The sequence below is a fragment of the Coenobita brevimanus genome, chromosome 17 (genome assembly GCF_032717465.1).
Source record: "Coenobita brevimanus isolate Jiangsu-jjx chromosome 17, ASM3271746v2, whole genome shotgun sequence".
In the NCBI taxonomy this organism is placed as follows: domain Eukaryota; kingdom Metazoa; phylum Arthropoda; class Malacostraca; order Decapoda; family Coenobitidae; genus Coenobita; species Coenobita brevimanus.
Window position 1 is genome coordinate 4212374 of NC_136970.1, and position 14525 is coordinate 4226898.

General features: G+C 40.1%; 1 protein-coding gene across 1 annotated transcript in view; it reads left to right on the forward strand.

Annotated features, from left to right (window-relative positions):
* LOC145391188 (uncharacterized) overlaps positions 1–14525 on the forward strand; it is a 42426-nt gene that overhangs the window by 13579 nt on the left and 14322 nt on the right. The window lies entirely within an intron of this gene.

Below are 14525 nucleotides of genomic sequence, written 5' to 3' on the forward strand. Positions count from 1 at the left end.
AGAGGTGTGCTTAAATAATACTTAAATAACAGATAGACACAAAAAGGTAATTACACCGAAGGGGATGGACTAAGAATACGTAAATAACAGGTAAAGACAAAAAAGGTAATCGTACTGAAGGTGTGGGCTAAATAATACGTAAATAACAGGTAAAGACAATAAAAGGTAATCGTACTGAAGGGTTGGACTAAAAATACGTAAGTAACAGGTAGACACAAAAAGGTAATCGTACTGAAGGGGATGGACTAAAAATACGTTAATAACAGGTAAAGACACAAAAAGGTAATCGCACTGAAGGGTGAGCTAAAAAAAAAAAAAAAAACGTAAATAACAGGTAGACACAAAAAGGTAATCGTACTGAAGGGGTGGCACTAAAAATGCGTAGATAGCAGGTAAAGACATAAAAAGGTAATCGCACTGAAAGGGTGGGCTAAAAATACGTAAATAACGGGTAGACAAAAAGGTAATCGCGCTGAAGGGGTGGCTAAATAATACGTAAATAACAGGTAAAGACACAAAAAGGTAAGCGTCCTGAAGGGATGGACTAAAAATACGTAAATAACAGGTAAAGACACAAAAAGGTAATCGCACTGAAGGGGTGGGCAAAAAGTACGAAAATAACAGGTAAAGACAAAAAGGTAATCGGACTAAAGGGGATGGAACGTAAATAAGAGGTAAAGACAAAAAAGTAATGGCACTGAAGGGGATGGACTAAAAATACGTAAATATCAGGTAGTAAAGACATAAAAAGATAATCGGGTGTAAGATAGCTAAATCCTAGAGGGAAAAACACGTAAAAAATGGTGGATATTGCGTAACTCTCACCTTATCACCCAGGCTTGATAAAAAACAAAAAAAATAAACTCTGAATGTGTGCCAGGAATGATTACAGTGCTGGTTATTTGAATTTTGTAACAGTCCCGCCTGATGTGATAGTAGTTGGTATAATACTCTGATTACAATTTAAATCTGTAGGCTACTTTGATATTTTAGCTTTTAATGAATTGATAATCAGTGCGTTGTAAAAATCTCGTAATCATGGTTTGAATCATATGCCTCACTTGGTTTTGTTTATCTTTTCGAGTTCAGTGAACGTTAAGGCTGTTTAACTGTCACCGATTTTGTAACAGTTTCGGAGTAATCTTAAGTCGTTTTGTAGTTTTGAAATGATTGAAATATGGTAGTGTATGTCTGTATTGTATGTCTGATGAGAATTTTGGTTGCTCATGTGTACCTGTAGTCAGATTGGATGGTTGATTTGACTAGTAACCAAGGAGGCTCTTTCCTTTATCATAACCAAGGCATATGTAAATTGATGCAACCACGACTTATCACGAAGGTTTTGGCAGTGGCCTAGTTCTGTCAGGTGAAAAACTAACCATATCCTTTCCATGACCTAATAAACCGAGATTGTAACCTTGTTGATAACTGTCGATTAGATTAGCAAGATGTCTGAGTCTTGACACAGTTTTGCGAATATGAAGGAACTCTTGGGCTGATTATTCATTGGTTATATGAAGGAACTCTTGGGCTGATTATTCATTGGTTATATCCAGTGTTCTGTTTATCTGTCTGTCTGTCTATCTATAGTCAGACACCATAATCCCGTAAGGGGTGGCCGTTTGTCTCCGAGTTACCGGTTGTTGTTTTACGGGGAGGGGCACTAACCCTCCGCCAACCCTCTTGCTGACACGTAGGGAACACACATGGATTGGTCATATGGTTACCACCCAGCGTTGTAAATGGTTTTCTGGCTTACAGGATACAATTAGGCTTGTCACTCAATGTAAAGCCACCTGAAAAGGAAAAAAGGAGTAATAAAAAGTGACGGGAAAGATGGGGGAAATAGGAAGAGAGGAGGACAGACAGAAAAAGAATGTTAAAGGTAATTCAGTGTATACATCATCTTAATTCATGATCACTTGTTGATAGTCGTCACATTAATAGATACAGTTGCGTCTTTGATATTTTCTTTAAAGGTTACAACGGCAGACACCTTGAATCATGTCATTTTTCTTGTTACCTCCCGACGCTTTAATTCTGCTCAGGGAAGATTTCTTGTAGTGAGGCAGATCTTCGTTGGATGGGCCCCTCAGAAGGGTTAACATCCGAGAGGTGGGTGGGGAAGAGAGAGAGAGAGAGAGAGACTTTAATGGATGCATGGGCAGAGAAGGCAGTGTCTTTTTCCATTCATAAATTCCAGGGTTGGAAAAAAATCTGAGTAAAAAAAATATGGGTTTTCGTGGGTTTTATTTTTTTTATTTTTATTTTTTTTGGTATTCCTCATATTTATATGTAAATCAGTTAAAATAAGCAATTAAAAAGTACTTTAGAGTGAAACAGAAGGTTTTAATTGTTATCTGAAGAGCAGACTCTTGTTTAAGACATGTTTTTGTTACAAGGTGGTCCTGTTGGACAAAGCCTCTGTTAACTTGTACTGTACAGGAAATGGACGGGTGAGGTAGGCTTGACTACTTCTGACTCAGTACTCAGTATCTCAGTCTCAGTTTCTCCTTGGTAATGAGAGGACGACAGTAACAAAATGTCTGCTGGTAGCGGCAGAAAAAAAGGCAACAGAATGGGGTGAAGTTGATATTTTAGAAAATGATAAAACAGAAAGCAGCCTGCAAATACTGCATCCAAATAATAAGATCTTAATGGGTTTTAAAATTTGAATGTTTACAGTATATATGTATGTAGACCTCATTTATCAATATGATGTAAACCAGCATTTTTGTATGTAAAATTTAACTATATTAAATAAAAACTCAAAAGAACCCCCAAAAAAACCAAAACCCACTTAAGCTGGTTTTTTTTTTTTTTCCGGAGGATTTTTTTTTTTTCCTGCCAACCCTGGTAAAGTCTCCCAAGCTGAGTGAAATGAACTAATGGTAGCTAGAATATAGCATAAAAAATAACCCGTAATTGAAAGGGGTTGATCACAGGCTGTACCGTATTGTCAGTTGAGTAGTAATTGTGCCTGTCTATCCTTCTATTTATCAAACTATCTTGACTAGTACATTCCTTCATTCATTCCCAACTATCGGCTTTGTTGTCACCGTTTGGGGTAGTCAATCAATCTGGCTATCTGATCTATCTATTTTGACTCATTCTAGTTTATCATTGTCTGTCTGCCTGTCTGTCTAGCCTAACTTCATCCTAACTCAACTTCAGTCCATCATTCATTCCTAAACAGTAGCTCTTTTGTCACGTAATTTATCACTAACATTTTGCCCAATCTACCTGTCCCAACTCGGCTGCTAATTATCTGTCTACCCACACTATCTATCTAACATTATCCTGACTCATCGGGTATAAACTGTATATATATATTTGTTTACCTTTTCTTAGTACACTCATTTATCCAATATATCTATCCTGATTCAACTTCCTTTTCACAGTATATCAGCTTTGTCTATCTGTATCACTCTCTACCTGCCTACCTGCCTATCTACCTCAGTCAGGCTATTTATCTGTATGTCTATTTATTTCTACCTGTCTGTCTAACTGTCTAACCTTCAGTCTGCGATATCTGATCCCTGTAGTTGCATTAATGGTGACGCATTTGAGTTTTTGCCAAATCATAAAATCGTAGAACTTGCTGTGTGTGTGTGTGTAGAGAGAGAGAGAAGAGAGGGTGTTCGCACGTGGAATTTGTGTGTGTGTGTGTGTGTGTGTGTGTGTGTGGAGAGAGAGAGAGAGAGAGAAGAGAGGGTGTTCGCACGTGGAATTTGTGTGTGTGTGTGTGTGTGTGTGTGTGTGTAGAGAGAGAGAGAGGAGAGGGTGTTCGCACGTGAAATTTGTGTGTGTGTGTGTGTGTGTGTGTGTGTGTGTGTGTGTGTGGAGAGAAAGAGAGAGGGTGTTCACATGTGGAATGTGTGTGTGTGTGTGTGTGTGTGTGGTGAGAGAAGAGATGGTGTTCGCATGTGGAATTTGTGTGTATGTATGTGTGTGTGTGTGTGTGTGTGTGTGTGTGTGTGTGTGTGTGTGTGTGTTACAAGGACAGCGTAAGTGTATATACAGACCTCAGATATGTTTTCCTGTAATAAAGTTAATGAGAGAGAGAGAGAGAGAGAGGCGAGGGGGAAGGGGTGTTCGCACGTGGAGTACAAAACCAATTTACCTCCTCCAATTTAGACACAGACCAAAATTCACCTCACAGTCCACGCTTACCAATGCTCTCCGAAAAGTTATATAAGTGTACCATGTGTAAGTTAGTAGTAGTGGCGTTAAGTAGTGGAATGTAGTGTAAATGTTGCAGGGACAGTGCTCTCTCTCCCTCTCTCTCTCTCTCTCTCTCTCTCTCTCTCTCTCTCTCTCTCTCTCTCTCTCTCTCTCCTGTTATACGAGTTCTTAGTCCCAATTCAAGGTATCCCATTCATCTTCCTTGTTTGTTTGTTTTTCGCCAGTTATTTTCAGGTAAAGCTTTCCATAGGTTGTCGGTAGTGTATAGTGTGTTATGGTGTAGGTTAAATGTCAATACGGTTTGGGATGATGGTGTTGGCAGTGTATGTGGTAGTTTGTATATGCACACTACCAAATATCACTGTAGGGTAATAATAAGAAGTGTAAATTATAAAAAAATGTTCCGGTAAATTAGGTTGTAGTGGTGTTGGTGTTGGTAGTGTATTTGTGTTTGCAAATGTGTGTATGTATAATGGCTGAAAGTTCTGTATATAAACTGAGTATTGCAGTGGTGATGGTGGTGGTGATTCAGGTGTGTCAGTAATGAAGGGAAGTGACAGCTGTGAATATCAGTGTAAATGTAAGTCGGTATTGCAGTGGTGGTGGTGTAAATAAGTGTTTAGTAATTGTGTATAGTGGCAACAGTAGTGATGGTTGTAGTAGTGTTAGTAGTAGCAGTGGTAGTTTTTTTTAATGCAAGGAAGAAAACTAAAATCCAAAAACCACAAAATTGTTCCAAGAAAAACACAAAATAAGACAAATTCAAGATCCGTTCATTTTGAGATGCATGGACACCGCGTTTGAAAGACTGGAGGTCATAGGCAGTAGGAAATACAGAGGAAGTAGTAGTAGCAGTAGTAATAGTAGTAGCAGTAGTAGGAATAGGCTGGCCAGTGTAAGGTGGTGAAGAGAAGGTTAGATCTATATATAAAGTCTACTGCGTTGTTCTCTTTGCCCTGTCCTACCTCGCCAACATTCCTTTCTATTCACATTATAAGTCACACGCACTCTTAAAATTGTACCTTAAAGTTTACCTAAAATACACACGCTCTGTCTTAAAATCGTGCCTTTAAGTTTACCTAAAATACATGTACACTATCTTTAAACCGTATCTCTAAGTTTACCTAAAATACATATACACTATCTTTAAACCGTATCTCTAAGTTTACCTAAAATACATATACACTATCTTTAAACCGTATCTCTAAGTTTACCTAAAATACACACGCTCTGTCTTAAAACCGTATCTTTAAGTTTACCGTACCTAAAATATACACGCAGTCTGAAAATCGTATCTTTACCTAAAATACTCAAAAAGTCCATGAAATACCCAAAATGTCATGATACTTCCAAAATTTACCTTGATTTCTATAACTCACCCTGCTTGGAACTTCCTTGAATTCCACATAATAAAAAATTTGGCCTATTATTCACACCATCTAAGCTTTTTAAAATTTTGTCTTAATACGATATACCTAAAATACTCAAACGGCAACACCTTCCCTATAAACTTACCTGAATTTTTGAGTCTGCTTTAAATTTCTTAGCTACACTCCCGAAAACTTTTTAGAACTCCTTAAATAGAAGAAAAAGGCCTAAGTTTATTTTTTATCACGCCGTAAACAGAATCTTGAAAAATATTGTTTCGGGAGTAATTTTTTGGGTGGTTATGGGATCTGTAAATAATGAACTCAAATTCCAGTCCTTATTATTATTGTTGGTTATTCATGCACTTTGACTTAAATTTTCGTCCTTTTGCAGCCTGTTTTCCGTAGCTGTGTGTGTGTGTGTGTGTGTGTGTGAGAGAGAGAGAGAGAGAGAGAGAGTACTGCGGCTCCACTTCCTTTCCCCAGCACTTCTTCGTGACTGGTACCATATTCTGAAACAAATCTCTTGTAGCCTAATAGCTCACGATTCAAGAAGGAGGGATGGCAGTTTTACGCGTATATATAAAGTGAACCTAGTCAAGCTCAGTAAGATATACGTTAATATTTTGACACTTTTCAGAAATTAATAACTGTTGAGGTGAATTGCAGTTAGTTTACAGCACCTGCGTATACTACTAGAGGTCTACCTTGAGTAAAATGGTCTGGAGATACGAAGAATAAAATAATGTGTGATTGAAGGGCTACAACATCTCCTCAAACATCACAGCATGCCAGGAATTTTTTTTATAAGCGTATCGTGGCTTCTCTAGTGAAATACCCTACTACTCGTTCATATAATTAAAATACTTGCTTTTATAATCACCTCCAGGTATCATTCCCCATTACTGTTATGTATGTACTGTATGTATGTATTTTCTTTTATGCTGTGATTTGTTTATTATTATTATTATTATTATTTCATGCGGGTAACATGTGGAGAAGATATATTTAGCCTGGAGACAGCCTGTAGCCACGGGGTCAGTACTCTGCCCTTATATAACCCGGCATAGCATGAGTACTTGGGTGATTCTGAGAGAGAGAGAGAGAGAGAGAGTTGGTAATGCTGTAGTACGCTTTTCTCTACTTTGACAACGAGAGAGAGAGAGAGAGAGAGAGAGAGAGAGAGAGAGAGAGAGAGAGAGAGAGAGCGTTGGTAATGCTTTAGTACGCTTTTCTCTACCTTGACGTGTGTGTGTGTGTGTGTGTGTGTGTGTGTGTGTGAGAGAGAGAGAGAGAGAGAGAGAGAGAGAGAGAGAGAGAGAGAGAGATGCTTTAAATCACCTTGAGGCACCTTAATCTGGCATACCTTTATCAGACCCAAACACCTTGACATACAAACACCCACACATTGAATATAAACAAACAGTATATATATCACTGTGAAGGAGTTTGGTGTCGGTAATTGCCCTTGGGAGTAATTTATTAGTACTCTGAAATACCCCTAACCCTTGCAGTACTGACGTGTGTGTGTGTGTGTGTGTGTGTGTGTGTGTGTGTGTGTGTGTGTGTGTGAGAGAGAGAGAGAGAGAGAGAGAGAGGGAGAGAGAGAGACTACACTACTCAGAATTAACCTGCATTTGTTAAATTATAGGTGGAGGACCCATGACAGAATGCACCTCACCACACACACAATGATTCTCTCTCTCACACACACACACACACACACACACACACACACACACACACACACACACACACACACACACACACACACACACACACACACACACACATGATGAGTGCCTAGCAGCATGTAAGGACCAAGCGAAATCAAGGTCTTGGGTACACACGTGTCAATTTGGGTACTTTTTTTTTTCTTTGGTATCCCTTCTTTTGCCCTACGTGAAGGTCAATTTTTTTTTTTTTTTTTAGTTTTTGGCGTTTAAATACCAATATATTTTTTTTAGCACCGCTCCTCACTACATCTAAAGTTATAGTGTCGCCTCCCTTTTTTTATATATATATTTACTTGCTGTGGGTATGGTGTGTGTTACTGTCTAGTTGTATGCACAGTATTTTTGCCATTTTCATCATTGCTCTTACTACATCTTTTACAGTTTTCTACCCCCCTCCCCGTGTGTGTGTGTGTGTGTGTGTGTGTGTGTGTAGTAGTGGTAGTAGTGCCATAGTACAAAAGCATCAGTACGTTGTCTGTTTAACTTATTATTATTATTATTATTATTATTATTATTATTATTATTGGTAGAAACTATGAGCACATTATTTTGTCGTACTTTCATATTTATTACAGAAAGTCGAGTTTTGGTAAGATTGATAAAGACCTTTAATTGAAGCCTAAATCCTTCTTTATTAACACTGACCGATCACACTCCCCCTAGCTAAATAAAGTCGCCTGGATACAGCAAAAATACAACCAGACGCTGTTGTAGTAAAGATGTATTTCAAGGTAACCTATTGTATTTCTTGTGCCGTGGGTGTATTTTTTTTTTTTTTTTTGGGGGGGAGGGGTAAGAATGTGTCCACTAATTTTCTTTTTCTTTTTTTTTTTTTTATCGTTATTTGTTCTTGGGATATAGCTAGGAGGTGGGAAGTAATTTTTGCCCACCCTGTTCTTTGTTCGAAGGGTATAACTTGGGGAACACCTTATAACCACCCTGTCAGATAGCCAAATCATACACCATACCACCTTGTAGCACCGTACCCGTGTGTGTGTGTGTGTGTGTGTGTGTGTGTGTGTGTGTGCCTTGTATCTAAGCTTTACCCCGTCACCATACCACTGTCATCTTCACCGTCGACTTCTTGTACTTCTCACTCTCTCCTTCACCGTACCACCCTGCCACTATCATCAGTTCACCGTCTGAACCTTGTATCTCTCACCTTTGAACAATCCCATATCTTGCCTTACTCCATCGGTTCACCGTCTGAGCCTTGTATCTGTCACCGTTGAACAATCCCATATCTTGCCTTATTCCGCTTCCATTACGGTGACGTCATATACTTCTTTCACTTTAACTTGGACCAGATGTTCGTCCTTTTGTAGCTTATTTCACGTAGCTCAGTAGCAGAAACAGTACTACGGTTTTACATCTTTTCCATAGCACTTCTTTGTGACTAGTATCGTATTCTGGTGTTATTCTATTGTTACACCTCAGCATTGAAGATGGAGAGATGGCAATATTAGGCCAGATTAGAGTGAAAGGAGGATCGTATTTACATTAACCTGACGTAAGCCTTCATAAATAATCATCCAATCCCATTCATATTTCAGATCAGGAATCAGTAACCTCAAATACATGTCCATCAGTCTATATCCATCTGTCTCTGTCTATCTGTCTATTTATCTTTCTATCGCCAGACTCCTAAATCCCATAAGGAGTGGCCACATACGAATCGCCACCGTGTCACCCAGCTCACACATCCCTCTCATATAGCTGCACCCCATCCCTCCATCTCATCTTCGGTCTCCTGTAACATGCCACGCAGCCTTATCGTGCTATCCATCGGTGTCTTCATATTTACAGCATCTAAAAATTCGCCATGCAGTGGAATTAACGATCTTTTTTTTTTAGACCGTTATTTCAGCTTTTCTATTTAAAGTTTGATTTCCGTTCCGTGCACGTCATAACACCCACAAGCATCCCAGAAATAGAAAAAATATCACCCTTCACACGGCAATACTACTGAGAGGGGAATCCTGAAGTACGGTAGGTTGTAATTTGCATACGTGGCCAGAAGTGACTTTAAAATGAATCCATCTCATATGCTTATACCATTTAGTCAGAATAAAAAAAAAAAAAAGGCATTGATAGAATTCCTAAAGCGTATTAACATCAGCTCTAGACCCAGTACTAATTTCGAGGGGAAGCTGACGTCGGTTAGAATTTGAATTATTAGAAGTGACGTGCAAATTTGAATCCCATGCCTCTCCATCTTTACCACCTACGTCAGAATACCAACACACATCCCTAAAAATAGAATCACCTTATCAGACCGCAGTACACTAATTGAGAGGGAAGACATTGACGTGGTTACACACCTCCCGTGACGTGGCAACGTTGATGCTGGTTGTCATGACGACCGGCTAAATGCGGCCCGCCCCCTTGACAGTTGCCAAGACGCGCTTTTTTGCCGATTATGTGGAACCTGAGGAGATCAAGGTACCGCGAAGTTTCGAGAGTAGTATTTTTATTACAAAGGCCTTGAACGTTGATAACGTGATTTGTGTGTGTGTGTGTGTGTGTGTGTGTGTGTGTGTGTGTGTGTGTGTGTGTGTGTGTGTGTGTGTTTCCAGCCACGTATGAGTATAAAAACTTGTGGCCACATCGATATGTAATACGAAATTGTGACTCATTCCTTGCTCGCACACTCTCTTTTACGTCTCTCTGCACTCCTTCCTCCCTCCTTCCCTCCGCACTCTTTCTTTCCTCCGTCCTTCCTTTACTTCTTTTCTTTCACCCCCTCCCTTCTCCCCCATTCCGACCCTCTCATCCTCTCCACAGTTTCTCAGTTTTCTTCCTCCTCCATTGTTACTTTCCTCCCTCCCCCCTTCTTCCATCTTCCTTTATCTCATTCCCTCTTATCTACCCTTCCTTCTCTCTTCTCAGTCCCTTCTTACTTCCCTTCATTCTCCACTCCTTTCCCCTTCCTCTTTTTCCAACTTCCCCTCTTCGTTTACCATGTCCCTTTCCTCTTTCCACCTCTTCTTTTTCCCTCCTCTCCTCCTCCCCATTTCCCTCCTTGTCTACACCCTTTTACGTCTTTTTTTTTTCTCCTCTCCCTCCCCCTGTTCTCCCTTTTCCTCTCTCCTCCCTCCTCTTTCTCCCTCTCCATGTGCTTTTCTCTCCCCCTCCTCATTTCCTCTTCCTCACCTCTTAATGATATAAGTTGGGCACTAAAACTTATAATCAGTTTTGTAGTAGCTAATGACTCTCTCTCTCTCTCTCTCTCTCTCTCTCTCTCTCTCTCTCTCTCTCTCTCTCTCTCTCTCTCTCTCTCTCTCTCTCTCTCTCTCTCTCTCTCTCTCTCTCTCTCTCTCTCTCTCTCTCGTGTGTGTTTGGTCTTATAAGTGTTCTCGCCAAATGATATCGTTTTGGAAGAGATTATAGTGTAGTAATTAACCCCGACATTACTACATTTTTTTTTTTTACACGTGGCACAGATTTTCGTCCTTTTGGAGCATATTACACGGAACTGGAAAAAAAAATGCTATGGCTCTACATCTCTTCCATAGCCCTTTACAAATATCTTCCATAGCACTTTAGAAATCCCTCCCATAGCACTTTACAAATCCTTTCCATGGCACTTAACAAATCCCTTCCATGGCACTTAACAAATCCCTTCCATGGCACTTAACAAATCTCTCCCATAGCACTTTACAAATCCCTTCCATAGCACTTTACAAATCCCTTCCATGGCACTTAACAGACGCCTCCCATATCACTTTACAAATCCCTTCCATGGCACTTTACATATCCCTCCCATAGCACTTTACAAATCCCTTCCATAGCACTTTACAAATCCCTTCCATGGCACTTAACAACTCCCTTCCATAGCACTTTACAAATCCCTTCCATGGCACTTAACAAATGCCTCCCATATCACTTTACAAATCCCTTCCATGGCACTTTACATATCCCTCCCATAGCACTTTACAAATACACTTCCATAGTACTTAACAAATACCTTCCATGGCACTTTACAAATCCCTTCCATAGCACTTTACAAATCCCTTCCATGGCACTTAACAAATACCTTCCATAGCACTTTACAAATACCTTCCATAGCACTTACAAATACCATCCATAGCACTTTATAAATCCCTTCCATAGCACTTAACAAATCCCTTCCATAGCACTTAACAAATACCTTCCATAGCACTTTACACATCCCTTCCATAGCACTTTACAAATCCCTTCCATAGCACTTTACAGATCCCGTCCACAGCACTTCTTTGTGACTAGCTTCAAATTCAAGCGTACTCTTGCTACAACTCAGCTTTCAAGATGGCGTGAGGGAGAATTTAGGCCAAGTTAGAATGAAAAGGGTATAGAAACCTTTCATTTATTCACCTTAGGATAGAATTTTCAAAAGTGATGGGGTTCGTTACTGCCTTTAAAAGCCACTTCAGTAATATATGGCCTCTGTTCTAACCCGACAGAGATTACTAACTCCCTTTCTACTCAGGCGATAACTAGGTGCAGTCATAGTGGAGGGTTGATTTGACTAGTAACCAGGGAGACTCATTGCAGTATCCTAATTTCATGCAGACACAACTTGGCATTACAGGACTATCCTCTGATTATTAACTATGCAACTCAGTCCTTCATCATCTGTAAACATACTTGGGGTTTCATTCTCTCGGGATTTATCTTGCAAAGATCATATTACCTCTCTTATAAAATCTGCCTCTGAGATTAGGTGTGCTAAGTCGACTCCGTACCTAAACATACTTTGGGTTTCATTGTATCGGAATTTATCTTGGAAAGATCATATTCTCAAAATCTGCATCCAAGAGATTAGGTGTACTGAACCGACTCCGTGCCTTTTTTTTTTTTTTTTTTTTTTTTTTTTTTTTTACCTCTGCGCAGTTGTTGACTTTGTGCAGTACACGGGTTTTATTCGCCCTTGTGTAGAGTACAACTCTCATATGTGGGGAGGCTCCCCACATACAGCTGTTCGCAACATTGTGGAGTCAAAGGCATTTCATCTCATTAACTCTCCTCCTCTTATTGGCTCCCTTCAACCTCTGTCTCTTCATCGCAGTGTTGCATCTCTATCTCTTTTATATCACTGCTTCAATGGTCACTGCTCCTCTGAACTGTCTGCTTGTATCCCTCGACCACTACTTCGGGCGCGTAGCACCCATCTAACTACAAACTCCCATCCCTTTTCTATTCAGCTCTCTAATGCAGGAGTTCATCGTTACTCTGTCTTTCATGTATATAACAGGTCAGGTCTGAAATTGTCTCCCTTTGTATTTCCCACTGCCTGTGATCTCCGGTCTTTCAGACGCAGTGTGTCCAGGCATCTCGAAATGAACGGATCTTAAATTTGGCTGTTAGCCTATCTTGTTTTTGTTGTTTTTTGGAGGAACACAATCTTGCGGGCTACTGGCCTTTGGTTACTTCTTTCTTGCATTTAAAAAAAAGTTCAGTGAGTCACCCAGTTCCGTCAGATGATAATAAACCAACCAGAGATCTTTCGTAAGCCAGATAAAACCATCTGGATTTAGATTAAAGGTGAAAAATATATAATTGGACTGAAGGTATGTGTAGGCCTTATGACGCAAGTGACTCATGTGACGCATTTCCTGTGATAACATGTTTGAGTTTGGTACCGTACCTTTACTACGCTCTCTCTCTCTCTCTCTCTCTCTCTATATATATATATATATATATATATATATTTGTTGGAGAGGGAGGCCTTCATGTGGTGGCACTGATATCGTGCGGTGAAGCTACCCATCCATCAGTCCCCTCCCGATCCACCGAGAGGAAGATGGTGGACCGCTGAGAGAGAGAGAGAGCTCCCATATCCTAGCCTCAGATCACTCCATCTTGAAAGGAATAATACTTGATTGGTTTATTTTTTTATTTTTATTCATTTAACTACAACCAAATGGAAGTCTTGCCAATACTCTGACATCACTGCTCTACTCAGTTCACCTTAACTTGGCCCAGATTTTCGTCCTTTCGCAGCTGATTTCACGTGGCTCCGTGGCAGAGAAAGGCAGTGTTTGGTTTTGCATCCTCTTCGTAGCACTTCTTCGTGACTAGCACTATGTTCCTGTTAAGCTGTTGTTACAACTCTGTATTCAAAACGGAGATATCAGTTTTAGTCCAGGTTAGAGGAACAAGTGTATATTTCCAGGTACCGGTAGCAGTGACACGATTCTCTCTCTCTCTCTCTCTCTCTCTCTCTCACACACACACACACACACACACACACACACACACACACACACACACACACACACACACACACCTTACTCTGGGAATATACTGCTTCATCGATGCATAAATATTTTCCTTGATAGCGTATCGTGTGAAATGTTACCCTTTCCCAGAAGCTCATGAAGTTTTTCCTTGGGTACGTCACAGGAAATACATGTACATTTTTTGTGGCCTCATTACCTTGTTTCTCTCTCTGACACACACTCTCTCTCTCTCTCTCTCTCTCTCTCTCTCTCTCTTATTTGGCTCCCATGTTCGAGAGAGATGGGGGGAGGGAAGGAGGGAAAAATGTAGAGTGGAGGGGAAAGAAATGGAAAGGAAAGTGAGCTGGGGGGAAAAGAACAAGGACTGGAGGAGGGAAGGGGAATGAAAGGGAAGGAGGGGAGAGGAGAAAAGAGAGAAGTGAGAAAGGAAGGAGACGAGGGAAGGGAAATGAAAGGAGTGGAGAGAAGAGAGGGGAAAAAGTGAATGAAATGGGAGAGGAGAAGAGAGAGAGAGGAGAGGAGGGTAGGGGAAGGGAAGGGGAGGGAAAATGAATGGAGGTGAATAGAGAATGACTATGAGGAGACGAAAGAAAAGAGAAAAAGGAGAGGGAGTGAAGGTATAAGAAAAAAGAAAGTGAAAAGGAGATGAAATAGGAATGAATATTGACTCCTGAACCCAGTGACTTATTTTCCAGTTCATTCTTAACGCTGCCAAACTATTTTATTCTTTATGACGGCCTCGTACTGAATGGGTTAATGCTGGCCATATTTAACCCTTCCAGTTCCAAGTCACTCCAAATATAGAATAATAAAATCGTTTGAAGAGAGCAAGAACACCTGGTAAATTTGGGGAAAAAAAAAAAAAGGAAGTATGTGCAACTCATTTCATTGGGCATTGTACGTTGATAATGTCTTCTTGCTTGATTTATTTTATTTATTTATTCATGCCACCTTGACCATATACCGAGGTGGTGGTGGTGATGATCGTTCGTTTAACAAGGCCTTGTACTGTATAT